The sequence below is a fragment of the Nuphar pumila genome, chromosome 7 (assembly GCF_984573655.1).
Source record: "Nuphar pumila chromosome 7, dmNupPumi1.hap1.1, whole genome shotgun sequence".
Classification (NCBI taxonomy): domain Eukaryota; kingdom Viridiplantae; phylum Streptophyta; class Magnoliopsida; order Nymphaeales; family Nymphaeaceae; genus Nuphar; species Nuphar pumila.
In genome coordinates this window covers 65,103,094-65,111,487 of record NC_143255.1, presented here as the reverse complement: position 1 = coordinate 65,111,487, position 8,394 = coordinate 65,103,094, and positions in this window count along the sequence as shown.

The window sequence follows — 8,394 nt, the reverse complement described above, 5'->3', positions numbered from 1 at the left end:
AGAGGAAGGAGAAGGGAGAGAGAGTATGGGAGAGAGAGAGAGTGAAAATCGACTTTGAAAAAAAATCGCCCCCCTCTATGGGGTTCTCGATTTTTCAAAGGGGTCAAAAAGAGGCTGGGTTAAGATGGAGGGTAGAGAATCACCCTCCAAAATTTGGGGCTGGGGGTGGGTCACGGATTCCCACCGCCGCCCAGCTCCACCACTCATCTTAACGGATTTGAAAATCCTCTTAGAATTAACGGAAATGCCATGGGGCTGCCGCCCCATGCATCCAATGAGGTTTTCTCCAACCTCATAATGTTGGGAAGAGCCGTTGGGATTCCTTGAATCCCAAGGCAAAAGGGCTCTCAATGCTCACGCACTCCCGAAGGAGGAATGTCAACCCCTCTATGCCTAGTCATCTACCCCTTTTAAACTTAGTATTATTTTTATTCATCATTTTTTTTTATTTGGGTAGGGCCAATCGTGGCCCTCCCTTTAAGATTACTTTTTAGTCTCTTACGAGACTGCCACTCATCCAGCTGGTCAACGTGACCAGCTGGTTTCATGGCCATGGACATCCCAAGGCCATCCTGAATGGACGATCATGGCCTTGGTCCACCTTGACCAACGAAAGAACTATTATTATTTATACCGATTTTATTTTTAATTGAATTTCAAATATTTTTCTGTCATGTATAATTATTTTATTTCATATTATCAATGTAATTAACATTTCAAAGCTACCCAAACGAAGAAATCTCTGTTACGAACGAAATGGGTCTCATTTATGCCCTCGCTAAGTTTCTAAGCGATCTCCCATAAATCACATGCACTTACGTGGTTTTTGCGTCGTTCGGACCTCAAATTTAGGGTCAATCACAATATATGTATTATAAACTTGCTCTAAAAATTTTGGAGGTTAATTCTCACTAAATTTCCCTCAATTGCCTTTTTATGTAAAATTACGCAATTTGACTCGTATCTCTATGTAGGCTTAAACATGAAAGTTGCCAAATTCAGCAAAAACTCTCGATCTCAACACAATTTGCGTAATATTACCACAAAATAAATCATGAACTTTACATCTATACATGATTGAATCACTAATAAAAATTTTCGCAGCCTTAGAACATATATATGCATGGTTAAATGACTATGAATTTTTTTTTATAGCCTTAGAAAACAAATATGCATGATTGAATCACTATGATTTTTTTTTTACAATGTTAGAACATATATATGCATGATTGAGTCTCTATGATTTTTTTTTATAGCCTTAGAAAACATATATGCATAATTAACAAAAATTTGACAGCCTTAGAACACATATATGCATGGTTGAATCTCTATAAAAAAAATTTAACAACCTTAGAACACATATCTGCATGATTGAATCACTATGATTTTTTTTTTACAACGTTAGAACACATATATACAAGATTGAGTCACTATGAATTTTTTTTGACAACCTTAGAAGACATATATGAATGATTGAATCACTATGATTTTTTTTTTATAATGTTAGAATACATATATTCATGATTGAGTCACTATGAAGTTTTTTTTGATAGCCTTAGAACACGTATGCATGATGGAATCATTATGATTTTTTTTTGACGGCCATAGAGCACATATATGCATGATTGAATCACTATGAAATTTTTTTGATAGCTTTAGAATATCACTATGAATTTTTTTTTACAAGGTTAGAACACATATATGCATGATTGAATCACTATGAAATTTTCTTACAACGTTAGAAGACAACACATATATGCATGATTGAGTCACTATGAAATTTTTTTGAAAGCCTTAGAACACATCTATACATGATTGAATCACTACAAAAAATTTTTCACAGCCTTAGAACACATATATGCATGGTTGAATCACTATGAAATTTTTTTGACATCCTTAGAACACATGTATGCAAGATTGAATCACTATGAAATTTTTTTGACAACTTTAGAACACATATATGCATGATTGAGTCTCTATAAAATTTTTTTGATAGCCATAGAAAACATATATGCATAATTAACAAAAAATTGATTGCCTTATAACACATATATGCATGATTGAATCTCTATAAAAAAAATTTAATAACCTTAGAACACATATCTGCATGATTGAATCACTATGAATTTTTTTTCACAATGTTAGAACACATATATGCATGATTGAGTGACTATGAAACTTTTTTGACAACCTTAGAAGACATATATGAATGATTGAATCAGTATGATTTTTTTTATAATGTTAGAACACACACACACACACATATATATATATATATATATATGATTGAGTCACTATGAAGTTTTTTTTATAGCCTTAGAACACGTATACATGATTGAATTGCTATAAAAAAATTTTGACAGCCACAAAACACATATATGCATGATTGAATTACTATGAATTTTTTTTTGACATGGTTAGAACACATATATTCATGATTGAATCACTAAGAAATTTTTTTGACAACCAAAGAGGAAATATATGCAAGATTAAATCACTATGAATTTTTTTTGATGGCCTTAGAACACATATATGCATGATTGAATCACTATGATTTTTTTTTTACATCCTTAGAACACATATATGCATGATTATTTGTTTTTGACAGCCATAGAGCACATATATGCTTAATTGAATCACTATGTTTTTTTTTTTAAATGGTTAGAACACAAATATGCATGATTGAATCACTATGAAATTCTTTTGACAACTTTAGAACACATATATTCGTGATTAATCACTATGAAACGTTTTTGATAACCTTAGAACACATATGCATGAATGAATCACTATAAAAAACTTTTGACAGCCTTAGAACACATAGATGCATGATTGAATCCCTCTAACATTTTTTTGACAACGTTAGAAAAAATATATGCATGATTGAAATTTTTTTTAAAGCCTTAGAACATATATGCATGATTGAAACACTATAAATTTTTTTTGACAGCCTTAGAACACATATATGCTTGATTGAATCACTATGATTTTTTTTTTATAATGTTAAAACACATATGCATGATTGAGTGACTATGGATTTTTTTTGACAGCCTTAGAACACGTGTATAAATGATTGAATCAATATGAAATTTTTTTAACAGCCGTAGAACACATATATGCATGATTGAATCACTATGAAATTCTTTTGACAATGTTAGAACACATATATGCATGATTGAATCACTATGAAATTTTTTTGACAACGTTAGAACACATATATGCATGATTGAGTAACTATGAAATTTTTTGACAGCCTTACTACACATATGCATGATTGAATAACTATGAAATTTTTTGACAGCCTTAGAACACATTTATGCATGATTGAATCAATATGATTTTTTTTTTACAACGTTATAACACATGTATGAATGATTGAGTCACTATGAATTTTTTTTACAATGTTATAACACATGTATGAATGATTGAGTCACTATGAATTTTTTTTGACAGCCTTGGGACACGTGTCCATCATTGAATCACTATGATTTTTTTTTACAGCCTTAGAACACATATATGTATGATTGAATCACTATGAAATTTTTTTGACATCCTTAGAACACATATGTATTGATAAATTTTTTTGACAGCCTTAGAACACATATTTGCATGATTAAATCACTATAAAAAATTTTTATGGCCTTAACACATATATGCAGGGTAGAATCACTATAAATTTTTTTTTGACAACCTTAGGAGACATATATGCATGATTGAATGACAATGAAATTCTTTTGACAACGTTAGAACACATATATTTTTGATTAATCACTATGAAACTTTTTTGACAACCTTAGAACACGTATGCATGATTAAATGACTATAAAAAACTTTTGACAACCTTAGAACACATGAATGCTTGATTGAACCCCTATGAATTTTCTCTATGAATTTTTTTTGACAGGCTTAAAACACATATATACATGATTGAATCACTATGAAATGTTTTTTCATAGCCTTAGAACACATATATGCATGATTAAAAGTTTTTTAACAGCCTTTGAACACATATATGCATGATTGAATCACTATAAATTTTTTTTGGCTGCCTTAGAACACAATTATGTATGATTGAATCACTATGATTTTTTTTTTACGAAGTTAGAACACATACATGCATGATTGAGTCACTATGAAATTTTTTTGACAGCCTTAGAACTCATGTATGCATGATTGAATCGCTATGAAATTCTTTTGACTGACATAGAACACCTATATGGATTATTGAATCACTATAAATTTTTTTTGACAGCATTAGAAAATATATATGTATGATTGTATCACTATAAAAAAAATTTGACAGCCTTAAAACACATATATGCAAGATTGAATCACTATGAATTTTTTTTGACAACGTTAGAATGCATATATGCATGATTGAATCACTAGGAAACTTTTTTTACAACATTAAAAAATATATATATATGATTGAATCACTATAAAAAAAATTTGACAGCCTTAGAACACATATATACATGATTAAATCACAATGAATTTTTTTTGACAATGTTAGAACACATACATGCATGATTGAGTCACTATGTTTTTTTTTTACTGCCTTAGAACACATATATGCATGATTCAATCACTATGAATTATTTTTGACATCCTTAGAACAAATATTTGCATGATTGAATCACTATGTTTTTTATTTACAACATTAGAACATATATATGCATGATTGAGTCACTATAAATTTTTTTTGACAACCTTAGAACACATATATACATGATTTAATCACTATGATTTTTTTTTTACAAAGTTAGAACACATATATGAATCATAGAATCACTATAAATTTTTTTTAACAACCTTAGAAGACATATATGCATGATTGAATCACTATGAAATTTTTTGGACAACGTTAGAACACATATATGCAAGATTGAATCAGTATGAATTTTTTTTGACTGACTTAGAACACGTATGCATGATAGAATCACTATGAATTTTTTTTTACAGTCTTACAACACATATACGCATAAATGAATTACTCTGAATTTTTTTTGACAATGTTAGAACACATATACGCATGATTGAGTCACGATGATTTTTTTTTGACAGCCTTAGAACACGTATGCATGATTGAATCACTATGAAAATTTTTTGACAACCTTAGAGCACATACATGCATGATTGAATCACTATGAAATTTATTTTCACAATGTTAGAACACATATATGCCTGATTGAGTCTCTATGAATTTTTTTGACAGCCTTAGAACACATATATGCATGGTTGAATCACTGTGAATTTTTTTTTACAGCCTTAGTACACATATATGCATGATAACATTTTTTTTACTGCTTTAGAACACATATATGCATGATTGAGTCACTATGAATTTTTGTTGACAACGTTTGAACACATATATGCAAGATTCAATCACTATGAAATTTTTTTAACAACCATAGTAGACATATATGCTTGATTAAATCACTATGAAACATTTTTGACAACGTTAGAATACATATGTGCATGATTGAGTCACTATGAATTTTTTTTGACAGCTTTAGAAGACGCATGCATGATTGAAACACTTTGAATTTTTTTGACAGCCTTAAAACACATATATGCATGATTAAATTTTTTTTGACAGCCTTAGAACACAAATATGCATGATTGAATTACTATGAATATTTTGTGACAGCTTTAAAACAAATATATGCATGATTACAATTTTTTTGACTGCCTTAGAACCCATATTTGCATCATTGAATCACAATGATTTTTTTTGGCAATGTTAGAACATATATATGCATGATTGAGTCACTATAAATTTTTTTTGACAAACTTGGAATACATATATGCATGAATTAATCACTACGATATTTTTTTTGACAACGTGTGAACACATATATGCAAGATTAAATCACTATACAATTTTTTTTAACAAGTTTAGAAGACAGATATGCATTTTTGAATCACTATGAAATTTTTTTGACAACGTTTTAACACATTTATGAATGATTGAGTCACAATGAAATTTTTTTGAAAGCCTTAGAACATGTATGCATGATTGAATCACTATAATTTTTTTTGACAGCCTTAGAACACATATATGCATGATTGAATCACTCTGAAATTTTTTTGACAGCCTTAGAACACATATATGCATGATTGAGTCACTATGAAATTTTTTTGAGAGCGTTAGAACACGTATGCATGATTGAATCACTATAAATTTTTTTTGACAACCTTAGAACACATACATGCATGATTGAATCACTATGAAATTTATTTTGACAATGTTAGAACGCATATATACAAGATTGAGTCTTTTCAATTTTTTTTTGACAACCTTAGAACACATATATGTATGGTTGAATCACTCTGAATTTTTTTTGACAGCCTTAGTACACATATATGCATGATTACATTTTTTTGACAGCCTTAGAATACGTATATGCATGATTGAATCACTATGAATTTTTTTTGACAATGTTAGAACACATATATGCATGATTAAATAACTATAAATTTTTTTTTAACAACCTTAGAAGACATATATGCATGATTGAATCACTATGAAACTTTTTTGACAACGTTAGAACACATATATGCATGATTGAGTCACTATGATTTTTTTTTGACAACCTTAGAATATGTATCCATAATTGACTCATTTTGAATTTTTTTGACAGCCTTAGAACACATATATGCAGTATTATAATTTTTTTTACAGCCTTAGAACACATATTTGCATTATTGAATCACCCTGAATATTTTTTTACCTCGTTAGAACATATATATGCAAGATTGAGACACTATAAAAAATTTTTGACAACCTTAGAACACATACATGCAGGATTTAATCAATATAAAATTTATTTGACAACATTAGAACACATATATGCATGATTGAATGACTATAAAAAAATTTTAACAACCTTAGAAGACATATATGCATGATTAAATCACTATGATTTTTTTTTGACAATGTTAGAACACATATATCCATGTTTGAGTCACTTTTAATTTTTTTGTACTGCCTTAGAACACGTACGCATGGTTGAATCTCTATCAAATTTTTTTGACAGCCTTACAACACATATATGCATGATTGAATCACTCTGAATTTTTTTTGACAATGTTAGTACACATATATGCGCGATTCAGTAACTATAAATTTTTTTTGACAGCCTTAGAACAGATTTATGCGTGATTGAATCATGATGATGTTTTTTAACAGCCTTAGAACTCATATATGCATGATTAAATTTTTTTTGACAGCCTTACAACACATATGCATGATTTAAATTTTTTTGACAGCCTTAGAACACATATATGCATGATTGAATCACTATGAATTTTTTTTGAAAGGCTTAGAACACAAATATGCATGATTGAATCACTATGAATTTTTTTTTACAACCTTAGAACACATATATTCATGATTAAAATTTTTTTGACAGCTTTAGAACTCATATATGAATGATTGAATCACTACAATTTTTTTTTACAACGTTAGAACACATATAGCATGATTGAATCACTATAAATTTTTTTTTGACAGCCTTAGAACACATATATGCATGATTGAGTCAATTTGATATTTTTTTGACAGCCTTTGAACACATGTATGCATGATTGAATCACTATGAATTTTTTTGATAGCTTTAGAACACGCATATGGATGATTGAATCACTATGTAATTTTTTTGACTGCCTTAGAACAAAAATATGCATGATTGAATCACTCTGAAACTTTTTTGACTGCCTTAGAAAACATATATGCATAATTAATTTTTTTTTGACATCCTTAGAACCCATATATGCATGATTAAATCACTATGAAATTTTTTTGACAACGTTAGAACAAATATATGCATGATTGTGTCACTATAAATTTTTTTTGACAACCATAGAACACATATATTCATGATTCAATCACTATGAATTTTTCTTGACACCCTTAAAACACCTATATGGATGATTGAATCTCTACAAAAAAAATTTGACAGCATGAGATCGCAAATATGCATGATTAGATCACTATAAATTTTTTTGATAGACTTAGAACACATATATGCATGATTGAATCACTATAATTTTTTTTTGAATGCCTTAGAACATATATATGAACGATAACTTTTTTTTTAAAAGCCTTAGAACACATATATGCGTGATTGAATTTTTTTTGACAACCTCATAAAACATATATGCATGATTGAATCATAATGAATATTTTTTAACAACCTTTGAAGATATATATGCATGATTGAATCACTATGATTTTTTTTACAATGTTAGAACACATATATGCAAGATTGAGTCATTATGAAATTTTTTAGACAGCCTTAGAACACGTTTGCATGATTGAATCACTATGAAATTTTTTGACAACTTCATTACACATATAAGCATGATTGAATCACAATGTAATTTTTTTGA